General features: G+C 41.1%; 1 long non-coding RNA gene across 1 annotated transcript; it reads left to right on the forward strand.

Moving 5' to 3' along the window:
* The first annotated feature begins 1,280 nt into the window (after nucleotides 1-1,280).
* LOC132650091 (uncharacterized) lies at nucleotides 1,281-26,352 on the forward strand. Its single transcript, XR_009588450.1, has 3 exons — nucleotides 1,281-1,353; nucleotides 24,303-24,341; nucleotides 25,790-26,352. It is a non-coding gene; the product is annotated as an uncharacterized LOC132650091 (long non-coding RNA).

The raw sequence follows: 26,352 nt of genomic DNA on the forward strand, positions 1-26,352 counted from the left end.
ATTTGCCTAGAATAAACGTTTATTTCATTGTTGCCTCTTTATGTGGCTACAGCATGTGCTGAGAAGAGCCTTTTGTGTTTTTTGTTCAGTCTCTCTAAATCTTTATGCTATGGCTAAATGGTGAGGAAACATTGGAGAATATCAGATTAAAGAGATTTTCAAAAATGTGTAGCTAGGAGCTGGAGATGGCTCAGCAGTTAAGAGCACATACTGCTTTTTCAGAAGATGTGAGTTCAGTTCCCCAGACCCATATCAGGTTACCCACAGTCACCTGTAACTTCAGCTCCAGGAGGATCTGATAAACTTCTACTATGGTCTTCCTATGCTATAGCTACCATAGGGGCATCCTCCTGGTGGAGGAGGAGGGAGAGGACGACAAAGAGGAACAGGTAGAAGAGGAGAAGAAATAACGGTTCAGTGATAGTGATGCAGAGACCCTGTGTACACAGGATTGAGTTAATTATCACCAGGAAAATTTTCACATAATTGTGCTGCGCATAAGTATGGCTGAAATAAACGACTCACTCACGGTCAGGTTGTTGAAGTTTGAACCAACACCAGCCATGGAGTTGTGTAGAACTGTGGGCTCCTTCTCTAGCACCATGACTGCGCATGTGCTGCGATGCTTTCCCACCGTTTCCCACATACTGATAATGATCTAAACCTCTGAAACCATAAGCCAGCCCCCAATTAAATGCTTTCCTTTATAAGTTAAGTTGCCTTGGTCATGGTGTCTCTTGCCAGCCATAGAACACTGACTAAGACATATAGTATCATATAATTCAGGTGGGCTTGAAGTCATTATGTAAAGAGAATAATCTCTGGACGTCTGATTCTCTTTCATCTGCCAGTGTTGGGATTATAGCAATACATTGCTACAGTTGGCTTATACCATTGATGAGGATGAAACCTAGAGCCTCATGCATACCAGGCAAGCGCTCTTATCAATGAAGCCACATTCCCAACCCCTGAGATTTTGTTGTTGCTGTTTTTGTTTGTCTGTTTTTGTGTAATAAAGTGCAGTACCATCAACACAAGTAAATACAAAATTTTTATTTTCAAGATGTTAGATATATATGGCTCTGATAAGTCCACTGATCGTTTCAGCCTATTATTTTTTAATCAATATGTCATATTAACACATACAAATGGCTTCTTTAAGGAGATAACTAAAAAGAAGCAAAAATGCGTACTCTCTTTCCTTAAGTGTGAGAAGCTTTGGCCTGAAGGTATCTGTTAACAAATTGATTCCACTGCCATTTCTCCTCAGCCGGGCCAGGTGAAGCCAACACTATCCGAGGAGTGCTAAGAATTGGGTTCTTGTTTCTGGAAATCAAAAGGACTGAATGGGAGGTAGGTTGTTGCCGTTTCACAAGCACAAGACTGTTAATCCCCTTTACTCACTGTGGATACAAGAGCATGTTTCTTTGGAGATCACAAGATTCCTCCCTCAATAGAGAGGAAGCCCATTCATTATGTGGCCCACACCATTTAACTCAGAAATAGGCTTGACTGAATCACACTCTTCGCCTCTTGCAACTGTAGGAAATACGGAAATAGATGAAACTTTAAACTTACATTATAGCTTTCACGGAAACTACATTCAATATTTTAAAATCCTCATGAAATAATGGTAGTAGATCTGGTCAAGAAGGCAATTTGATATTAGTCCTCTATCAGATATAGGGTTGGTGAAGATCTTTTCCCAGTCTGTAGGCTGTCATTTTGTTCTGCTGACAGTGTCCTTTGCTTTACAGAAGCTTTTCAGTTTTACAAGGTCCCGTTTGTTAATTGTAGATCTTAGAGCCTAAGTGTTGTGCTGTCTCCCGTGCCACTGAGTTCGAGGTTCTTCCCCACTTTTTCTTCCAACAGATTTAGTGTGTCTGGTTTTATGTTGAGATCATTGATCCACTTGGACTTATTTTTGTGCAGGATTATAGAAATGGGTCTATTTGCATTTCTCTGCAAGAACTCAAGGAATTAGACACCAACAAACCAAACAATCCAATTAAAAATGCAGTACAGAGCTAAGGAGAGAATTTTCAACACAGGAATATAGAATGACAGAGAAACGCTTAAAGAAATGTTCAACATCCTTAGTCATTAGGGAGATGCAAATCAAAACAACCCTTAGATTTCTCCTTACACCCATCAGAATGGCTAAGATCAAAAACTCAAGTGACAGCACAGGCTGGAGAAGATGTGGAGAAAGGGGAACCCTCCTCCATTTCAGGTGGGAATGTAAACTTGTGCAACCACTTTGGAAATCAATCTGCTGCTTTCTCAGACAATTAGGAATAGCACTTCCTCAAGATCCAGCTATACCACTCCTAGGCATATATCCAAAAGATGCTCAAGTACACAACAAGGACATTTGCTCAACCATGTTTGTAGCAGCTTTATTTGTAATAGCCAGGAGCTGGAAACAACCCAGATGTCCCTCAACTGAAGAATGGATACAGAAATCGTGGTACATCTACACAATGGAATACTACTCAGCAATTAAAAACGAGGAAATCATGAAATCTGCAGGCAAATGGATGGAACTAGAAGAGATAATCCTGAGTGAGGTAACCCAGAAACAGAAAAACAGCCATGTTATACATTCACTAATAAGTGGATATTAGCTGTGTAATATAGGATAGCATCTACAGACCTAAAGAAGTTAAACTAAGGAGGACCCTAGGAAGGATGCTTAAATCTGACTCAGAATGGCAGGCTATGGTCTTCATAGAGGCCAACATGTTCTGAAAAATCTAGAAGCTGATTTCAGACTGCAGGCATGGCCTCTGGGGATAATCAGACTTTGCATTTGTGGTAGGAAAGGGGCCCTAGACAACAGATAACACAGATGCCTAAGGTTGTATTCCAATAAAACATTGTGTAGACTGAAACTAGAAATTGAGATAATTTTCAGGTATTACAGATCTTTTTAATTTTAAGCCATTTGAAATATCAGACTATTGTTACCCTGCAAGCACTTGGTTCCCAGGCTGTGGTTTGCTGACACCTAGTGGTGTCTATCATTTTGATCTGTGCTCAGTGGATAGCTGGCTTTCTGGACAGATTGCTATGGCTGTGGCTCCAGTAGCAGCAAGCAGCTCCTGAGGCTCTATGTTCACATGTGCATATCTGTGTTAGCTTTCTCTTCATATGAGGATGGCAGTTATATTGGACTAGAGTCCAGCCTACCAACCACAGTTTTACGTTAATTACCTGTTTGAAGACCCCACCTTCAAATACCGTCACATTCCAAGGTACAGAGAATTAAGATTTCAGCATATGAACTTATTAGGTGAAACAGCTCAGCCCATAACAGAGACCATCCAAGATGCACTGTGTCATGTTGAGACTAAAAGACCTCTGAAAAGCAGATCAGCATATTGATTCAGGGGCCAAGCTACTGGTGTCTTCCTTCTGTCCACCATGCTCACGAGAGATACCTGTGCTTGGAAGGAAATTTCAGTCGTATCTTGCTTTATATGACTTCTTTTCCCAGAGGAGAAAGCTTGCCATGGAGGGCTGTAGCCTTCTTTATGGCAGTGCATATGGAGTCCAGCCCAGTACTTGAATTGCATCTTAAACATCCTGCCTTCTTAAGCAGCCCTCATTACTAGTCTGCCCCCATTCCCCACCCTTTGACAGCAGTGTTGTTGATCTCATAGGATCTGGCAGCATGATCAGTATGCCTCTCCATCCAGGGCATCCTGCCAAGAGCCAATTCCTCTGCCTCAAGCCTTTAGCCCTTGCAGGGTCCTTGTTAATTCTGTCTCATTTTAGATTCATCATCCACAGAGAAGCCACCTTCTGACTAACAAACCCCACCATTGAATATCATTATCAAAGTAGTCAATAGTTGTTTATCTCTGGAACATGTTTACTTCCAGTATCACCACTGCTGCTACAGAAACCTTGACAAACATACCCTAAGGACACTTACAATATTCAGTAATGTGCTACACTTTGCCCTGGAAAATTCTGTGTGCCATAGACCTAGCAACATCTGTCATTTATGTCACTGTGACCTATACAGTTTGTTGCTGCTTTTTCATTAAAAGGTGAAGAGCATGGCAAGAGGTTCCATGGCATGGTTTGGGAGTCTCTAGTTCATTATAATTTCTGTCAGCATCTGTGTCTTAGCCACTCCATAAAATTACGAGATCTCAGTGAGAAGAAAGAGTGCTGCCAAAGTACAATTTCAACACACAGCCCCTACACCCTCTCCAGGTATCAATTAAATTGGAAGACACAACTGCTTCTCATAGGCATTCTCTTTTTTTTTTTTTATTTTTTATTTTTTTATTTTTTATTTTTCTCATAGGCATTCTCACTGACCACTACAACCTGGCTTATGTGTCTCTACTGACTGTTTTGCTCGGAGATGAAATTTTTATTAATAGCATATTGTGCAAAATGATGGGTTTCATTAAGATGTTTTCATACATGTTGTAAGCTATAAAACCATTTTTCATACATGTTGTAAGCTATAAAACCATTTTTTTTTCAAATTTTTTGTATATGAGCATTTGTGTGTGTGTGTGTGTGTGTGTGCATTACTGATGCTCACAGAGGCTAAAACTTGAATCCCCTAGAACTGGAGTCAGAAGTACATGTGAGCCAATGTGTGGGTGCTGGGAACCAAATCCAGGTCTTTCTCGTGTAAGAATAACAAGAGCTCATATCTCCTAAGATCCAACAGATACATTTTTAAGAAAATTATTTGTATGTGTGTTCAAGCACGTGTGTGTGTGTGTGTGTGTGTGTGTGTGTGTGTGTGTGAAGGGAGGAAGAGAAAGAGAAATTGCATAAACAGGTGACATGAAAGTCTGAAGACAACTTTTGGGAGTTGATCCTCTTCTACTTTGGTTTTGAGGCAGGGCTGCTTTTGTTATCTCTCCTGCTACACTGTGTACTCCAGGCTAGCTAGCACTCTAACTGAGTAGTTGTCCTGTCTTCACCATCTCATATTATCTCATTAGGACTGCTGGGATTATGGATGTGACCCAGCATAGACAAATGTATTTTTAAAATCTTAATTTTTTTTTCTTTTATGTGTTTTGAGTGTTTTGCTTATGTGTATACTGTGTACCATATGTGTGCATAGTACCCACAGAAGTCAGAAAATGGTTCCATATGCCCTGGATGGTTATGAACCACCCTATAGAAAACTGAACCTGGGTCCTCTGGAAGAGCAGTCTTAACAACTGAGCTACCTCTTAAGCTCCAGAGAGATGCATTTTTAGAAACTAATTTACATTGCAATAAAATAACTCACTTTGAGGCTTAATAACTTTGGACAGGGAAAATATAACTTTCTGAAATACAAATAAAATGTAAATGCTTTTTTTTTTTTTTTGAAAGAGGGCCTGGTATGACCCAGGCTGAAACTCGAACTTGTTGTGTTACCAAGGATGGCATTGAAATTATGATCCCCCTGCCTTGTCCTCTTGAGTGCTGGAATTACAGGTGTGTACCACCATACCCAGTATGTGTAGTCTTAGGGACTGAAATCAATTTCATTCATATTAGGCAGACACTCTTAACAACTAAGCTATATCTCAAGGCTGTTAAATCTTCATTTTAGTGAATAATTTTAAGATTTCCTTTACTCAAAATTACTTTGACAAATATAAGGAAAAAATTATTGTACTTTCACTCTCCCCACTTTTCCTTTCCCGGCGAAAGAAGCAGAAATGTAGCAAGACCTCAAATTGACCTATAAGCATGTGTGTGGAGGACATTGTCTTGATTGTTAATTAATGGAGGAGGGCTCACCTCACTGTGGGCAATGCCATTCCCTAGGCAGGTGAGCCTGAAAGCACATCAACAAGGAGCATTCCTCTATGGTTTCTGCTCCAAAGTCATGACCTAAATTCCTCTCTCAGTGATGTACTGTGACTTGGAAGTTTAAGCTGGATAAGCTCTTTGTTCTGTAAGTTGCTTTTGGTTGTGATGTTTGTCACAGCAATGGAATAAAACTTGAACACTTCGAAATCAGAAGGACCATTGTTGATCAGTAGTAGTTACACACTCTTCACAACACAGAGAAGGCTACTTGACAGAATGCAGAGGTGGAGGATGTGCGTAGTTGAGAATGAAGGATAGAAGTAAAGATGAAGACGTCAGCCAGACCTTGTCAGAATAGAGATTTAAATTGATCCTTGGATGTTAGAATTAACTTGACCTGGTCCCATGTCTTTTCATGGGTTGCTCAAGCCACTAGCATAAGTTGTCTGGTGATGGGTAGGAGTCCTATTTTGTTTCACAAAACATAGCCCAGGCTATTGAGATCAGAGCACAGTTAACACAGTCTGGGTATGGTGTCCTGCCAGTAGAACCAACTTATCTTGAACAAATGTAAAAGCTTGAAAGCTTACATACTGGAGGTAGTTTTTTCTGCTCTAAATTCAAAATGGAGCATGGGGCAAAGGACTACAGAGAAAACACAGAGCTTAGTAAAAAATTGGGAAGAAAAGCTAAAACTAAGCACATGACCGAGCAATTCTACTCCCAAATAAATTCTCAAGAAAAAAAGATTTGGGAAACATGCACATATAATTGCTCATAGCGGCCCAGTTGCCTGCAATGTTTGCCACAAAGTAGCTACTCAGTAAATATATAAAATCAAACACATCATTATATCTCACATGTGACTTCACTAGCTGAGTGACAGTTTGTTTTGTCATTAGTTCAGATGTATATTTTGTTTGTTTGTTTGTTTGAGACAGGGCTTCTCTGTGTAGCCTTGGCTGTGCTGGACTCACTTTGTAGACCAGGCTGGCCTCAAAATAACAAAAATCTAGCTGCCTCTGCCTCCCTGAGTGCTGGGATTATGGGTGTGTGCCACCATGCCCAGCTCAGATGTCTGTTTTGTAATGTAGATTGAATACTTAAAGCAGGGGTGTGAGATATGATTCAGCAATTGAGAACACTGGCTGCTCTTCCAGAAGACTTAGTTTTGATTCCCAGCACCCACTTGGTGGCTCACATCTGTCTATAACTCTAGTCCCAGGATATCTGACACCTCTTATGGCCTCCTCCAGTACCAGGCATCCATTTGGTGCATACGTATACATACAGGCAAAACACCCATACACATTTTTTAAATTGAATAAAAAATATGGAAGCAAATTTATTTTATTTATCATCTCCTTTTCAATCTAGATTTGCTTTAATAAAACATGAGGTAGAGGTCTTTCAAAATATTTTTAAAACATTTCTGTGTGTGTATGAAAGAGAGAGGGAGAGAGATGTGTTTGGGTGTCTATGGAGGCCAGAGGAGGATATCAAATTCCCTGGAGTTGAAATTACAGGTGGTTGTAAGCCACCCACTGTGGGTGCTGGGAGTTAACCACAGCCATAGCTCCAGCCCTTAGGAATAATTTAATCACGCTTAAGCTTAAGAGAACTGTGTAAGGGCTAGAGAGCACCCATATGGATGGTTGTTCACAACTGCCTCTATCTTTAGCTCCAGGGGATCTGACAATGTCTTTGGACTCTATATGCACTTGAACTTAAATATTTTCATAGAAATTATGCAGAAGATCACAGTAATAAAGTTCAATGTTATTTGAAACATTTAAAAGTGAACAGGCTTTATCTACCAAAGCTGACCTGGCCCGAAGTATCACCTTAAAAGTATTTTTTTGTAAGGGATCTGGGTTTTTAGCCCTAGAGTTTGGTAGTAAAAGTCCATGTACACCTTTCATCTCAGCACTTGGGAGACAGATATAGATGCATCTCTGTGTGTTTGATGTCAGCCTAGTGCAAGGTATGGGGAGTAGAGGAAGCACCCAGAAAATGTGCATTGTTGACATGAACACAACCATGTCAAGTACCCTAGTACCTCAGACCCATGGGAATTGATAAAGTCTTCCCCGGGTAAAGCTCAGAGGGATGGCAAAGACTTCTTCTGGTCTGAGTGCAAATATTGACAGTGTATCCAGAAAGTGTCAGTGTTATTTTATTAATCATTTCCTTTTTAAACTCTGTTTTACTCGGTTTCTATGGCTCTACCTTTTCCCCACCCCAATCCCTTCCAACACCAGATAGGAGAGAAAGAAGCAGGGAAAGTGTCAGCGTAAGTGTATTGAGTTACTTCCTACTGTTTAGGTTCATTAGGTCCCTTGGGGAAATTCCAATCTTCATAGTTGGGATATCTCCAACCTCTTCTCATCAAACTGCAGCAACAACAGCAAGGAGCAGCAGAGGGGTGCACGAGCAGCCTTCTTTCTTGGAACCCTGTTGGTGAACTTTTCAAAAAAATATTTATTTAATATTTTTTTATTTATTACAATTTATTCACTTCCTGTTCTGGCTGTACCCCTTCCCTCTTGCCCTCCCAACCCCACCCTTCTTCGTTTTTTTCCTCCGATGCCCCTCCCTCAGTCCACTGATAGGGAAGGTCCTCCTCCCCTTCCCTCTGACCCTAGCCTATCAGGTCTTATCAGGACTGACTGCATTATCTTCCTCTGTGGGCCTTGTAAGGCTGCCCCCTCCTCAAGGGAAGGTGATGAAAGAGCCAGCCACTGAGTTCATGTCAGAGACAGTGCCTGTCTTACTAAAGAATGCACTTGGAGATAGAGCTGCCATGGACTACATCCGTACAGGGGTTCTAGGTTATCTCCATGCAAGGTCCTTGGTTGGAGTATCAGTCTGAGAATAGACCCTTGGGCCCAGATATTTTTTGTTCTGTTGCTCTCCTTGTGGAGTTCCTGTCACCTCCAGGTCTTTCTATCTCCCCCTTCTTTCATAAGATTCCCTGCACTCTGCCCAAAGTTTGGTTGAGTCTCAGCAAGTTTTGATACCCTGCTGGGTAGAGTCTTTCAGAGGCCCTCTGTGGTAGGCTCCTGTCCTGTTCCCTGTTTTCTCCCTCTTCTGGTGTCTATCCTCTTTGTCTTTATGAATGAGAATTGAGCATCTTACCCAGGGTCCTCCTTGCTTAGCTTCTTTAGGTGTACATATTTTAGTATATTTATGACTATATTTATATATTTAGACTATATTATATGTCTAATATCCACTTATAAATGAGTATATACCATGTGTGTCTTTCTGCTTCTGGGGTACCTCACTCAGGACCATCTTTTCTACTTCTCACCATTTGCCTCAAAATTTTGTGATACCCTTGTTTGTAATTTTTGTAATTGCTAGTAGTATTGCATTCTGTAAATACAATTTCTGTATCCATTTCTCAGCTGAAGGACATCTGAGATGTTTCCAGCTTCTGGCTACTACAAATAAAGCTGCTATATACATGGTTGAGCAACTGTCCTTGTTATATACTTGAACATCTTTTGGATATATGCCTAGGAGTGGTATAGCTGGATCTTGAGGAAGCGCTATTCCTAATTGTCTGAGAAAGTGGCAGATTGATTTCCAGAGTGGTTGTACAAGTTTACATTCCCACCTGCAATGGAGGAGGGTTTCCCTTTCTCCACATACTCTCCAGCATGTGTTGTCACTTGAGTTTTTGATCTTAGTCATTCTGATAGGTGTCAGGTGAAATATCAGGGTCGTTTTGATTTGCATTTCCCTGATGACTAAGGATGTTGAGCATTCTTTAAGTGTTTCTCTACAATTTGATAATCCTCTATTCAGAATTTTCTGTTTATCTCTGAACCCCATTTTTTAATTGGATTGCTTGGTTTGTTGCCTTTTAACTTCTTTATGTGTCAGAATTCTTTATAAATTCTGGATATTAGCCCTCTGTCAGATATAGGGTTGGTGAAGATCCTTTCCCAGTCTGTAGGCTGTCATTTGGTTGTGATTACACTGTCCTTTGCTTTACAGTAGCTGTTCAGTCTTTGGAGGTCCCATTTATTGATTGTTAATCTTAGAGCCTGTGCTGTGGATGTTCTGTTTAGGAATTTGTCTCCTGTGCCAATGAGTTCAAGGCTTTTCCCCACTTTTCTTCTAACAGGTTTAGTATGTTTGGCTTTATGTTGAGGTCTTTGATTCACTTAGAATTTAGTTTTGTGCAGGGTGATAAGTATGGATCCATTTGCATTTTTATCCATGTAGATATCCAGTTGGACCAGCACCATTTGTTGAAGATGCTATCTTTTTTCCATTGTATGATTTTGGCATCTTTGTCAAAAATCAGGTGTCCATAGGTGTGTGGGTTTATTTCTAGGTCTTCTATCCTATTCTACTGATCCACCATTCTGTTTCTATGCCACTAATATGCAGTTTTTATTACTGCTGCTCTACATTACAGCTTGATATCAGGGATGGAGATACCTCCAGAAGATCTTTTATTGTAGAGGATTGTTTTAGAGATTCTAAGTTTCATGTTATTCCATATGAAGTTGAGAATTTTTCTTTCAAGATCTGTAAAGAATTGTGTTTGTATTTTGATTGAAATTGCATTGAATCTGTAGATTGCTTTTGGTAAGATAGTCATTTTTACTGTGTTAATCCTACCGACCCATGAGCAAAGGAGATCTTACCATCTTCTGATATCATCTTCTGTTTCTTTCTTCAGAGACTTGAAATTTTTTCATACAAGTCTTTAACTTGCTTGGTTAGAGTCACACCAAGGTACATTATATTATTTGTGGCTATTGTGAAGGGTGTTATTTCCTTAATTTCTTTCTCAGCCCATTTGTGTTTTGTTTAAAGGGGGGCTACTGATTTTTTAAGTTAATTTTGTATTAAGCCACTTTTCTGAAGGTGTTTGTCAGCTGTAGGAGTTCCCTGGAAGAATTTTTGGGTCACTCATGTATGCTATCATATCATCAGCAAACAGTAATATTTTGACTTCTTCCTTTCCGATTTGATTTCCATTAAACTCCTTTAATTGTCCTTTTGCTCTAGCTAGGACTTCAAGAATTATGTTGAGGAGATATGGAGAGAGTGGGCAGCCTTTCTTTGTTCCTGATTTCATTTGGATTGTTTCAAGTTTCTCTCCATTTAGTTTGATGTTAGCTATATGCTTGTTGTATGTTGCCTTTACTATGTTTATGTAAGCCCCTTGTTTTCCTGATCTCTCCAAGGCTTTAAACAGGAACGAGTGTTGGATTTTATCAAATGCTTTTTCAGCATCTAAGGAGAAGATCATGGTTTTTTTCCTTTCAATTTTTTAATAACTTATTTAATTTTATTTTATGGACATTGGTGTGAGGGTGTCAGACACTTGGAACTGGAGTTATAAACAGTTGTGAGCTGCTGTATGGGTGCTGGGAATTTTACCCCGGTTGTTTGGAAGAGCAGGCAGTGCTCTTAAACACTGAGCCATCTCTCCAGCCCTCTTTAAATTTTTTTATATGGTGGATTACATTCATGGATTTCCATATATTGAACCACCCCTGCATATCTGGGATGAAGCCCAGTTGGTCATAGCGGATGATATCTTTGATATGTTCTTGGATTCGATTTGTGAGTGTTTTGTTGAGTATGTTTGCATCAATGTTCATGAGGGAGATTGGCCTTAAATTCTCTTTCTTTGTTGAGTCCTTCTGAGGTTTATGTTTCAAGGTGACTGTGGTTTTATAGAATGAGTTTGGTAATGTTCCTTCTGTTTCTGTTTTGTGGAATAGTTTGAAGAGTATTGGTGTTAGCTCTTCGTTGAAGATCTAGTAGAATTCCGTACTGAAATCACCTGGCCCTGGCTTTTATTTGGATGGGAGACTTTTGATGACAGCTTCTATTTCCTTAGGGGATATAGGACTATTTAATTGATTTACCTGGTCTTGATTCAGCTTTGGTAAGTTGAATCAATCAAGAAAATTGTCCATTTCATTTAGATTTTCAAATTTTGTGGCATACAGGCTTTTTAAGTAAGACCTAATGATTGTTTGGATTTCCTCAGTGTCTGTTGTTATGTCCCCCTTTTCATTTCTGATTTTGTTGACTTGGATAGTTTCTCTCTGCCTGTTAGTTAGTTTCGCTAAGGATTTGTCTATCTTGTTGATTTTCTCAAATGACCAGCTCTTGGTTTCATTGATTCTTTGAATTGTTCTCTTTGTTTATTGATTTCAGCCCCGAGTTTGATTATTTCCAGCCGTCTACTCCTCTTTGGTGTGTCTGCTTCTTCTTTGTTCTCCTCTAGGTATTTCAGGTGAGCTATTAAGTTGCTTGTATGAGATGTTTCGAATTTCTTCTTGAAGGCACTTAGTGTGATGAATTTTCCATTTAGCACTGATTTCATTGTGTCCCATAACTTTGGGTATGTTGTGCCTTCATTTTCATTGAATACTGGGAAGTCTTTAATTTCTTTATTTCTTCCCTGACCCAGATGTCATGGAGTAAAGAGTTGTTCAGTTTCAATGTGTCTGTAGGCTTTTTGCTATTTCTGTTGTTGTTGAGGTCCAGCTTTAGTCCATGGTGGTCTGGTACGATACAATGGATTATTTCAATCTTCTTGTTTCTATTGAGGCTTACTTTGTGACCAACTGTATGGTCTATTTTGGAGAAGGTTCCATGAGGTGCTGAGAAGAAGGTAAATTCTTTTGTGTTTGGATGAAAGGTTCTGTAGATGTCTGTTAGGTCCATTTGATTCATGACATTTGTTAAAATCATGTTTTTTTTATTGTTTTGTTGCCCTGTCTTTGGTGGAGAGTGGGCTGTTGAAGTCTCTCCTTATTGATGTGTGGGATCTATGTGAGGTTTAAGTTTTATCAATGTTTCTTTGACAAATGTGGGTGCCCTTGTATTTGGGTCATAGATGTTAATAATTGTGATGTCTTCTTGGTGGATTTTTTCTTTGATGAGAATGAAGTGTCCCTCTCTGTCTCTTTTGATTAATTTTGGTTGAAAATCTATTTTATTAGGTATTAGAGTGGCTACTCCTGCTTGCTTCTTGGGTCCATTTGCTTGGAAAACTGTCTTCCAGCCCTTTATTCTCAGGTAATGACTATCTTTGTGTCTTAGGTGTGTTTCTCGTATGCAACATATTGTTAGGTCTTGTTTACACATTCTTTCTGTGTCTCTTTCTTGAAGAGTTGAGTACATTGATGTTGAGAGAGATTAATGACCAGTGGCTGTTAGATTCTTTGATTTGGATGTTGGCTGTGGTGGTGTGTTTGTGTGCTTGGCTACTTTTAGTTTTGCTGTAGTGAGGTTATTTATTTCCTGTGTTTTCCTGAATGTAGTTAGCTTTCTTGAGTTATATTTTTCCTCCTACTATCTTCTGTAAGGCTGGATTTATTGGTAGGTATTGTCTAAATTTGGTTTTGTTGTTGAATATCTTGTTTTCTCCATCTATGATGATTGAGAGTTTTGCTGGGTATAGTAGCTGACATCTGTGTTCTCCTAGGGTCTGCATGATATCTGTCCAGTCCCTTCTGGCTTCCATAGTCTCTGTTGAGAAGTCAGGTGTGATTCTGATGGGTTTGCCATTATTTGTTACTTGGCCTTTTTCCCTTGCAACTTTTAGTAATTTTTCTTTGTTCTGTATACTTGCTGTTTGAATTATTATGTGTCAAGAGGATTTTCTTTTCTGGTCTAATCTATTGGGTGTTCTGGAGGCCTCTTGTATGCTTATAGGCCTCTTTTTTAAATTGGGGAAATTTTCTCCTATGATTTTGTTGAAAATATTTTCTGGGTCTTCCTTGGAGACAGGAATCTTCTTTTTCCTCTGTTCCTATTATTCTTAGGTTTTGTCTTTTCTTGTTGCCTTGGATTTCTCGGATGTTTTATGTCAGGAATTTTTTAGATTTAACATTTTCTTTGACAGATACATCGATTTCTTCCATTGTATCTTCCACATCTGAGATTCGTTCTTCCATCTCTTGTAGTCTGTTGGTTATGATTACCTCTTTAGTTCTTGTTTTCCTCCCTAAGTTCTTCCTCTCCGTGATTTCCTCTGTTTGTGTTTTAATTTTTCCTATTCTATCTTCAGATCTTTAACTGTTTTGTTGATTTTCTTCACCCCTCTGACTATATTTTCCTGCTTTTCCTTCAATTTCTTCACCTGTTTGTTTGAATGTTCATGTGTTTCTTTTATTTCTTTCAGTGATTTAATTATTTCCTCTCTGAAGGACACAAACTATTTGGCTGCATCTTCCTGTATTTCTTTACGGATGTCCATAATCTCTTTGACTTTATCTTCCTCTGATTCTTTATGCATTTTATTTGTTTCCTCCATTATCCTCTTTGTTAAGCACAAATGTAAGGTCATCTTCTTGAATTTCACTTATGTTAGGGTGTCCAGGGCTACTTACCATTGGATAACTGGGTTCTGGAGATGCCATATTGCTTTGCCTTTTGATGGTTGTGCTTCTACGCTTGCCTCTACCCATCTGGCTTTTTCAGGTGCTGGCTGTTAGTTTCTGGTGCCTGCTGGAATCCTGGGGTAGGGAGAATCCCCTTGGCAGGAAGATGGTTGTTCCTGAAGGAGGCCTTCTCAGCATCTTGTGCATGGTCACCGAATGCCTAGTGGCTTCTCACAGAATTGCCACAGCTCACCTCAAGTGTATGGACCTGTGGGTTAACTGGGGTCATCAGTAGTCAGGGGGGCTCTCCTCCCACCAGAAGTCCTGGAGACAGCTGCCCTGCCACTATGTTTCTTGTTCTGAATTTAGTGGGCTACTGCTGCTGCTCTTACACTGTGTTTGCTGGGCACAGCCCTCTTGAAGAAGCAGGGAGACCTGTGGTTTGTTCAGTTTAGCTAGGGAAATAGTTTGTGCTGTGCAGCAGTGTCTGGGTCACAGCCTTGTATAGGTCTGAGGTTGGAGCACTGTGCCCCGGCACCCAAGTGGTAATCAGTGGCAGGTGAGTGCAGCACTCAGGCATGTGGCACAAGGCTAGAGCCTTGAGCCTGCAGGAACCCAGGAACTTTTCTGGGGACTAGCTGGGTTCCTGAGGTCAGACCTGATGTTTTCCCCACCATGGGGTTTCCTCTTGACAGGGACACCCAGTCTGTGGTATTTGGGTTACCACAGTTCAGTCTGGGATGTTGAGTAGAGCATAAAGTCACAGGCAATGGCTCCATGCTGGCGCCTGGGCACCTACAGAAACCCGGGATCTTTTCCCAGGAACTTTCTGTGGTGGGAGCACGGGGGTTTGGCCTAGGACCCTGAGGTCGGACCTGATGTTTCCTTCATTGTGTGGTTTCTTCCCAACAGAGAAACCCAGTCTCTGGTATTTTGTGGCACACAGTTTTGTCTGGGACAGTGTGTCAGGTGTACAGGCATGTTTCTCTGGGCTGGCGGCTGAGAGCATGCTGGAGCCCGGGACCTTTTCCCAGGTGTCTCAGTGACCTGAGGTAGATTGGTCCTAATTTCTTCCTTCACTGTGGGGTTTTCACAAGAGTGGAAAACCCAGTCTCTGTTGTTGTTTTGCCCAAAGTGCAGTCTGGGATGTGATTAAAGCAGGCAGGCATGTGGCTCTGAGGTAGTGACAGAGCGCCTACCAGGACCCAGGAAATCTTCCAGGGTTTAGCTGGGTGGCCTGAGAATGTACCTGATTGCTTCCCACACCGTGGGGTTTCCTCTCACCTGGGAAACAAAATCTTTGATGTTTTAGGTCCCACAGTTCAATCTGTAGGTCACTGTGCAGTCACTATTGTCCATCTTCTCTCGGCGCTGCCATTTTGGATCCCCCTACCCCACCCTGTTGGCATACTTATTAAAAGCTTTTATTTACATTTCTTCTTCTTTTTCTCCCTACTCCACCCAAATCCTTTACAACACCCCAACACCAGGTAGGAAAGAGAAAGGGTTAATGGGAGAGGGGGTATGGTTCTCTTAGCTGCTTCCTGCAGCTGGTCCATTGGGTTCATTGGAGCCAGTCCAATCCACATTTCAGGAGATCTCCAAGTTGTCTCACAAGAGCAACCAGATGCAGCAAGAGGAAAGCAAGAGCAGCCTATTCTTTCTCTGATCTCCACACTCTCTGGGCTCTGGCATTTATTCTCTCTCCAGAGTCCTCAGATTCAAACTGTCTGCAGCTGGCAAGAAGCCCCTCTCAGAGCCTGCCTGAGGCAAATAATCTGCTGCTGTGGACCTGCTGAATCAGTTCCACATCCCACACCTGGGACCCAAATATACAAACAAACAAAAAACATGTTTATATCCACAACAGAGAACCCTACCCCACCCCCTCTCTCTGGGCTCTGGCATTTATTCTCTCTCCAGAGTCCTCAGAATTAAACTATCTGCAGCTGGCACAGAGCGGCTATCAGAGCCTGAATGAGTCAAATAGTTTGCTATTGTGCACAGTCTAAATCAGCCCTATATCCCACACCTAGGATTAAAACAAAAACACGTTTACAGTAGCATAAGTGAGTTTATAAAGACACCAAAACTTTCCACTACACATCAGCCACAGCTTCTTCCTCCACAAGGATTGCACCCTGACACTGCTCCCCTATCGATGCTTCCTCCTGAGATGAGTTAAGCCTGCCTCTTTGTTGAGCTGTATACATGAACTTCTTTCTCCATCAGATGTTTAACAGAAGTGCACAGGTTTTCATGCTTGCTGCTGTGGGTGTATCTTCACCAGAGAGCACATGGTCCACTGGATCCCAGCTCTGCTTTAGGAATATGTTTGTCCTTTCTTCATTCCCTCGTTTCCCAGTTAAGTCCCCAAACCATGCAGGGCAGAGCACCACATAACAAAATCCAGGACAACCAAGGCTTCATAGTGAGACCTTATCTCAACCCCCCACCCTCTCAAAAGTCAAAGAACAGTGCTGTGTAATGGATCTTTCTGCAAGTGATAGAATGTTCTGCTGTGATGCCCAATGTGGAATCCACTAGACAGAAGTGCTTACTGAACACTAAACAGAGCAGCAGATAACAAAATGTACCAGAGACAATAAGACCTAATATTTTACACAGCTAGAATGAACAGAAAACAAATCTGCAATTAAATGACCCCAATATGACCTTCACTCATGTAAGATAGTTTAATTATTTCTCCTTTTCCTTCTCTTCTTTTAGTTTTTTGAGACAGGGTCTTACTATGTAGCCCAGGCTAGCCTGCCTCTCTCTCTCTCTATTGTTGGGATTATAGAAACATATGCCATGGCTCACAGTTTAATTTTTATTTCCCAACTCACAAAACAATCACAGGCTCAAATTTCACGTGATCATGTCTAGACATTAAGAAACATAACAAGTCCTTTATGCCAAGGGTTTACTCACAAAACTGTTCACCTGTGTTTAAGTTTCAAGGCTGTTTCATGTTGACAGAGTTCAAAATACTGAACAGTCAAGAGAAGAGAGGAGATAGAAAAGGAGGTGGGGAGCACACAGATGACCATAGCATTGTGTCAGCTCAATCACAAGGCATATAGGAAAACAAAAATCTAACCTCCTCTTAAAGCAGGCTTAGTCATTCTGTGGCTGGAATTAGGGTATCAGGAAAACAAGCAAAGCAGCAGCATCTAAAAGGCTTAATAATTAACATCCATGGTTTGGGCTAATACTTTCATTGAAAAAGCCATCTCCTACCAGTTATTCGTGGAAGTATACAGGCTTTTATTTTTTTTTTTTTCGGACTAGCTCAAAACAGTATTCTCTCACTTGACTCAAATTGGGACATGCCCTCCCCCAACTGTCTGATTCAGCAGATGTTAGAACTGAGTCTTCTGGTGGCAGAGGGTCGTTCTTGGTATAACTTTTCTGCCCATTCCTAACAAAGTATCTGGTTCTTAGAAGGTCTATCAAATTTTGGAAGCATGTGTCATTGCTTTTCATTGCTGATGAACAAAGTACAATCTAGAATGTTGTCATCTGTGTCTCACTGAGAAGGCAAAATCCCAAAACAGCTACCTCTTCAAAGAGGGTGTTTGTTGTTTACTTAGTGTTTGTGTGTGGATGAGCTTGCATACGCACATGTCATGCTACAAGTGTGGAGTTCAAAGGACGACTGAGTCAGTACTCCCTTCTACCATGTCAGTCACTGAGAGAAAACTCATCTTTGGGGGCAAGTGTTTTGGGGTTTTGTAATTGTTTTATCGAAGCAGGGTCTTACTATGTAGTTCCAGGCTGGCCTGGAACCCACTTAGTATCCTAGGTTGGCCTTAAACTCTTGGAAATTCTTCTACCTCATCTCCCTGAGTATTGGGCAGGCATGAACCACCAAGCCCAGCTGAAGGAAATGATTTTGTTTAAAGACTGATAGTGAATATATACCATGTGTGTCTTTCTGCTTCTGGGATACCTCACTCAGGATAATCATATGGTATATACTCACTTCCCATCAAAATACCAACACAATTCTTTATAGACCTTGAGAGAAGAATTATCAACTTCATATGGAGAAACAAAAAACCCAGAATTTCCAAAACGATCCTGTACAGCAACAGATCGTCTGGAGGTCTCTCCATCCCTGATCTCAAGCTGTACTACACAGCAATAGTGATAAAAACTGCATGGTATTGGCATAGAAAAAGAATGGTCGATCAATGGAACTAAATAGAAGACCCAGAAATAAACCCACACACCTACAGATACTTGATTTTTGACAGAGAAGCCAAAATCATTCAAAGGAAAAAAAACCAGCATCTTCAACAAATGGCGCTGATCCAACTGGAGGTCTGCATGCAGAAAAATAAAAATAGATCCATATTTACCACCCTGCAAAAAACTAAAGTCCAAGTGGATCAAAAACCTCAACATAAAACCAGACACACTAAATCAGAAGAAAAAGTGGGAAAGAGCCTAGAACTCATTGGTACACGAGACAGCTTCCTGAACAGAACACCAATAGCACAGGCTCTAAGATCAACAATCAATAAATGGGACCTCATGAAACTGAAAAGCTGCTGTAAAGCAAAAGATACTGTTGTCAGAACAAAACAACAGCCTACAGACTGGGAAAGGATCTTCACCAACCCTATATCTGACAGAGGGCTGATATCCAGAATATATAAGGAACCAAAGAAGTTAAAAAGCAACAAATCAAGCAATCCAATTAAAAAATGGGATTTAGAGCTAAAGAGAGAATTCTCTGTAGAGGAATACAGAATGGCAGAGAAACACTTGAAGAAATGCTCAAAGTCCTTAGCCATCAGAGAGATGCAAATCAAAATGACCCTGAGATTTTACCTGATACCCATCAGAATGGCTAAGATAAAAAAACTCAAGTGACAGCACATGCTGGAGAAGATGTGGAGAAAGGGGAACCCTCCTCCATTGCTGGTAAGAATGTAAACTTGTACAACCACTTTGGAAATCAATCTGGTGCTTTCTCAGACAATTAGGAATAGTGCTTCCTCAAGATCCAGCTATACCACTCCTAGGCATATATCCAAAAGATGCTCAAGTACACAACAAGGACATTTGCTCAACCATATTTGTAGCAGCTTTATTCGTAATAGCTAGAACCTGGAAACAACCCAGATGGCCCTCAGTTGAGGAATGGATACAGAAATTGTGGTACTTTTACACAATGGAGTACTATTCAGCAATTAAAAACAAGGAAATCATGAACTTTGCAGGCAAATGGTGGGACCTAGAAAAGATCATCCTGAGTGACCTATCCCAGAAGCAGAAAGACACACATGGTATATACTCACTTATAAGTGGGTACTAGACCTATAAAATAGGAGAAACATACTAAAATCTGTACACCTAAAGAATATAAACAAGAAAAAGGACCCGGATAAGATGATCAATCCTCACTTAGAAAGACAAATGGGATGTACATTGGAAATAGGAGAAAACAAGTAACAGGGCAGGAGCCTACCACAAAAGGCTCCTGAAAGACTCTTCCTAGCAGTGTATCAAAACAGACACTACGACTCATAACCAAATCTTGGGCAGAGTGCAGGGAATCATATGAAAGAAGGGGGAGTTAGTATGACCTGGAGAGGACAGGAGCTCCACAAGGACCAAATATATCTGGGCCCAGGAGTCTTTTCTGAGACTGTTTCTCCAATGAAGGACCATGAATGGATATAACCTGGAACTCCTGCCCAGATATAGCCCATCACAGCTCAGTATCCAAGTGGGATCCCTAGTTAGGGGAACAGAAACTGTCTCAGACATAAACTCAATGGCTGGCTCTTTGACCTTTTCTCACCCCGAGGGAGGAGTAGCCTTGCTAGGCTACAGAAGAGGACACTGTAGCCCTGAAGAGATCTGATAAGCTAGGATCAGATGGAAGGGGAGGAGAACCTCCCCCATCAGTGGACAGGTGGGAATGGAAGGGAATGAGGGAGGGGGCTATAGCTGGGATACAAAATAAATAAACTGTAATTAATATAAAAATAATAAATAAAAAATAAAAAAGTGAATATTAGACATATAATATAGGATAAACATACTAAAATCTGTACACCTAAAGAAACTAAGCAGGAAGGAGGACCGTGGGTAAGATGATCAATCCTCATTCAAAAAGGCAAATGGATGGACATCAGAAAAGGGAGAAAACAGGGAGCAGGACAGGAGCCTGCCACAGAGGGCCTCTGAAAGACTCAACCCAGTAGTATATCAAAGCAGATGCTGAAACTCATAGCTAAACTTTAGGCAGAGTGTAGAGAATCTTAAGAAAGAAAGGGAAGATAGAAAGACCTGAAAGAGACAAGAGCTCCACAAGGAGAGCAACAGAAATGAAAAATCTGAGCCCAGGGGTCTTTTCTGAGACTGATACTCCAAACCCAGGAGCATGCATGAAGAGAACCCTGCAATGATAGAGCCCATGGCAGCTCAATGTCCAACTAGGTTGCCTAGTAAGGGGAACAGGGACTGCCTCTGCCATGAACTCAGTGGCTGGCTCTTTGATCACCTCCCCCTAAGAGGGGAGCAGCCTTACCAGGCCACAGAGGAAGACAATGCAACCAAATCCAGATGAAACCTGATAGGCTAGGGTCAGTTGGAAGGGAAGGGGGACCTCCCATATGAGTGGACTTGGAGAGGGGCATGGGAGAAGAGGGAGGAAGTGTGGGATTGGAAGGGGATGAAGTAGGGGGCTACAGCTGGGATACAAAGTGAATAAACAGTAAATAATAAAATATAAATTAAAAATACAGACTGGAATATCAGTCTCAGGAAAGACCCCTGTGCTCAGATTTTTTGGTTCTGTTGCTCTCCTTGTGGAGTTCCTGTCCTCTCCAGATCTTACTGTTTCCCACTTCTTTCATAAGATTCCCTGCACTCTGCCCAAAGGTTGCCCATAAGTCTCAGCATCTGCATTGATAGTCTACAGGGCAACAAGGACTATGCATGGAGATAACCTAAGACCCCTGCACAGATGTAGCCCATGACAGTTCAATATCCAAGTGGGTTCCATTGTAATAAGAACAGGGACTGTCTCTGACATGAACTGATTGGCCTGCTCTTTGATCACCTCCCCCTGAGGGGGAAGCAGCATTACCAGGCTACAGAAGAAGACAATGCAGCCACTCCTGATGAGACCTAATTGACTAGGGTCAGAAGGAAGGAAAAAAAGACCTCCCCTATCAGTGGACTTGGGGAGGGGCATGCATGCATGCAGAGGGTGGAGGAAGGGAGGGATTGGGACGAGAGGAGGAAGGGAACCACAGGGGGGATACAAAATGAATAAAGTGTAATTAATAAATAATTAAAAAAATAAAGACTAATAGTTGTCAAAAATCAAGATTAATAAAATGGAGCCATGCTGTATAATGGTAATGCTGTCTGTGCTATCCCAGTATTGTGACCAATAGATATAGGTGACTGTTGACCTGGTGTTAAGTTCGTTGTTAGGAAAGGCATGAATAGAATGGCAGCCCCTTTCCCAACTACAATGACTTACTTTAAACCTTTTCACCATCACACTGAGCCAGTGTCTCTGGTCCAAAGAGGTCAAAACTGAAATTACAACCAAACCCTGAGATACTTTTCTTCCCTAAAATGCTAGGGATGAAAAGCTCTCCCCAGTTAGCACTCCCCCAACCAGGCCAGTATAAGTCCTCTGGGGTCTATGCCTGGGTTTTCCTTTCTCCCTTGTGGCACTTCCTTCCTAGAAAGTCATGAGTTGGAAGACTAGACTGGATGGTTCTGATGTTAAATAGGATATTCAGGATGAAGCTATGAACAGGGACATTTCTGTGGTACTTTGAGAGACAGTGAGGGTGGGATTTTGTTGGAGATGGTTCCTTTAGCTCAACCCACCTGAAAAAGTTCTTTACTATCTCTTCCACCTTGGTACTAAGAACATTAGGAGAGGAAAAGCTCTCCCCAAGGAAGAGGCAGCCAAGCCAGCCCAATCATTCTAACAATGTCACTGTTTTTTTATTATTTATTTTTAATAATTTGTTTGCTTTACATCCCAATTGCAGCCCCCTCCCTGGTCTCTTTCTGGTCCCAATTTTCTTCTCCCCTCTCCACCTTAGTCCTCAGAAACAGGGAGTCCTCCTCCATTGTCATCTGACCCTAGCCTATCAAGTCTCATCAGGACTGCCTGAATCCTCCTCCTCTGTGGCCTGAAAAGGTTGTCCCTCCAAGAGGAAGTGATCAAAGAGCTGGCAACAGAAACCATGTCAGAAATAGCAATTGCTCCCCTTTCTAGCTTACCCACATGGAGACTGAGCTGCCTATCAACTATATCTAAGCAGGGAGTCTAGGTCCTTTTCGTGCATGGTCTTTGGTGCATCAGTCTCTGCAGGCCCTGCCAACTGGGCCCAGATTTGTTGGCTTATTGGTCTTTTTTTTTTTTTTTTTACATGACAGGGTTTCTCTGTGTAGCTTTGGCTGTCCTGGACTCTCTTTGTAGTCCAGGCTGGCCTTGAACTCTCAGCAATCTGCCTGCCTCTGCCTCCCCGAATGCTGTGATTAGAGGCATGCACCACTATGCCCAGCTCTGGAAGTCTTTTTATGGAGCTCCTGTTTGCTCTGGGTTCTTCTATTTCCACACTGTTTCCTGTAACTCCCTGTTTTTTCCCCCTAAGTTGGCTGTGAGTCTTTGTATCAGCTTCAATCCCCTGCTGGATAGAGTCTTTCAGAGGATATTTATGGAAGGCTCCCATCCTTTTCTCTCTCTTCAAACACTTTTAGTGTCTATTCTTTTTGCCCTTATGAATGCGAATTAAGCATATCCCTAAGGTCTTCCTTGTTATTTAGCGTCTTTTGATATCAATCTGGCGCTTTCTCAGACAACTGAGAATAGTGCTATCTCAAGACCCAGCTATACTACTCCTGGGCATATACCTGAAAGATGCTCAAGTATACAACAAGGACATTTGCTAAACCATGTTCACAGCAGCTTATTAGTATTAGCCAGAATTTGGCACCAACCTAGATGTCCTTCAACCGAAGAATGGATAAAGAAACTATGTACATTTACACAACGAAATACTATTCAGCCACTAAAAACAAGGAAATCATGAAATTTGCAGGCAAATGGTGAGATCTAGAAAAGATCATTCTGAGTGAGGTATCCCAGAAGCAGAAAGACATTTATTGAATATACTCACTTATATAAGAGGATGTTAGCCATATAATGCAGGATAACCATACTACAATCAACAGTGTCATTGTTAAATGCAATGGAAATTTCCCAAAGAAAAGAGCTGACCTAACTATTCCCACCCTGAAAAAATAGATAGATGAAGTTGTCTTGAGAAGAAAAAGTCAGTCCACAGAGAGATAGAGATTTAATAAGCATTTCAGTGAGGGCACAGTGGCATGTTAGAGACATGATCTTTATCACATTTCTACAGTTCCACCCCTTGGGAGGAAGGAGGATCAAGAGTTCATGGCTAACACAGGCTATGTAATGAGGGCAGCCTGAGCTATAATGAGACCCTGTTTCAAAAACTGGAGAGAGGGAATCACATGTCTTTCCTCACTCTTCACAAATATTCTAGATTCTGATAAATCTTCATGCATTTTGATGAACATTTTTGATAGATATTTAAACTCGAGAGTGTGGACATGCCAAAACCTAAGATTTTAAATCTCTGTTTACTTTTCTCCAAAAGGATATGTCAACATACACATTGTTTGCAGTATATGAGTGTCCATTTTCTGATGTCTTTCACCACCTGTTATTAGTACTGAGAACCTCCATTTTGGCAAAGCCATGATACAGTAATATGTGAACGGTTGACTGGTTTGCAGTTCTTTGTTTCATAGTAGAGCTCAGGACCCCTGTATCTTAAAGCGTAATGATTGTTTACTGTGCATAAATTCCATAGTGTATTCCTTGGCCTTCTCTCTCAGCTTTTTGCATGAGTTTGAGTGAGTAAAGACATTCTGTGCATGTTCTTAGTTCACTTTTCAATTTGTCATATGGTCATTGCCCTGATTTTCATGTCTTCTACCTTAAAATGGATCTCATTTTTGAAAGTAATACCTAGTCACTAAGGCTGCTGTTGTTTTGTGTATCATTTGTTGATTTTGAGACATGGTCTTACTTGTTAACCCAGACTGTCCTTGAATTTACAGTGATTTTTCTGCTTCAGCATCTTGAGGGCCTGGATTACAGTAAGTCATCATATTCAATTTGGTTTTAGTGTTTTGTTGAATTGTAGTACCACTACCAGAACAAAAAGACATTTTTTCTTATTCTTTTTTATGTATGTGTATATGTCTGTGTGTCCATGTTTATGTATATGTATGTACATGTGCATGAGGGTCCTGATGGAAGCCAGAAGAGGGTATCAGATACCCTGGAACTGGAGTTACAGGTGTTTGTGAGCCATCTGATGTGGGTGCTAAGAAATGAACTCCAGTCCTCTGCCAGGGTAACAAGTACTCTTTGTTTGTTTTTGGTTTTCAAAACAGGTTTTTTCTGTGTAGCCTGTCTTGGACTTGCTTTGTAGACCAGGGTGGCCTCGAACTCACAGAGATCCACCTGCCTTTGCCTCCCAGAATGCTGCGATGATAGGCACAAGTACTCTTAACCACTAAGCCATCATTCAATTACTATTTTGTTTTGGGGACAAAGATTTGTTTTAAGTCAGAGTTTCACATATGTATGTATGTACGTATCCCTGGCTAACCTACCTGTACCTCACTATGTTGACCAGGCTGACCTTAAAGTCACAAAGATCCACCTTCCTCTGCCTCTTGAATGCTGGGGTCAAAGGCATATACCACCGCCACACGTGGTTTAAATTTTCTTATTCTAATGGAAAAGTTTCTATTCCACTGAATCTGGTAAATTACTATTTTTTTTTAAAAGATACGTATTAGCTGAGCATAGTTGTACAGACTAGAATCACAACAACTCAGAAGACTGGTCTAGGAGAATCTCAGCATGGACCTTAGTCTGAGCTACATAGGGAAATAGGGTCTCAAAAACACACAAACACAGACATGTGTGCATGTGACATGTTTCAGTTAAAATATCCTTTTATTCTTACATTACTAAAAATATCATGATCAATAATTGTTTTTTTTTTCTTTTGATTTTTTGATACAGGGTTTTCCTGTGTAGCCTTGGCTGTCCTGGACTAGCTTTGTAAACCAGGCTGGCCTCAAACTCACAGAGATCCACTTGCTTCTGCCTCCAGAGTGCTGGGGTTAAAGGCATACACCACCACGTCCAGCAGCAATAATTTATTTTTAAGCCATGCGTGGTATTACATACCTTTAATCCCAGGACTCTGGGGGCAGAGGCAGGTAAATCTCTGTGAATTTGAGGCCCTCCTGGTCTACAAAGCAAGTTCTAGGCCAGCCAGGACTACATAGCCAGATGCTACCTTTAAAAAGGAGTATAATAAATATAGATAGGCTCATTATTTAAATGGTCATGTTGACTTGTGCATCATACACTTACATTTCTTCAAGTATGTAGCTAGTGAAGAGAAGATAGGCTTCACTTCAAGGCCATTAGGCTCATATCAAGCTTCCATTTGAGTATCTGACACTTACTGCACAGCTTATTTATTTATTTTATTACAGTTCTGTTTCGTTTTGTTTCAATACAGGGTCTCATTCCTGCCTCCACCTCCCTGAGTGCTTGGATCACAGGTGTGCACCACCACACCCAGCTGTACAATGAGACTTCATCTCACTGCCTTTAGAAAGAGCTGTTTTCAAAATGCTGATTTACTGATGGAGATGATGAGAAAACAGAACCCAAGCTTTGTACACTTGAACAAATTAACACAGACACAGTGGAAAACAATGTGGGTTCCAAAACGACCAAACAACTAAAACCAAACTTTCTTGTGACCCAGCCATACCACTCCTGACTATGCCCGTGAAGGAGATGAAACTGGTATGTGATAGAGATGTCTGCTCTGCCATGCTTTCTGCAGCACTGTCCATAGTAGCTGTCTTAGTTACTGTTCCATTGTTGTGAAAAAAACACCGTGACCAAGGCAACTGATAGTAAAAGTCTTTAATTGTGGGCTTGCTTGCATTTTCAGAGGGTTAATCCATGATCATGTTGAAGAGCATGTCAGCAGGCAGGCAGGCATACCGATATGAACTTTGATTTTTCTCCCCCACAGACCAACTCCTTTTGTTTAGTTCATGGAAAGGTAAT

Source organism: Meriones unguiculatus, chromosome X (genome assembly GCF_030254825.1).
Source record: "Meriones unguiculatus strain TT.TT164.6M chromosome X, Bangor_MerUng_6.1, whole genome shotgun sequence".
NCBI lineage: Eukaryota > Metazoa > Chordata > Mammalia > Rodentia > Muridae > Meriones > Meriones unguiculatus.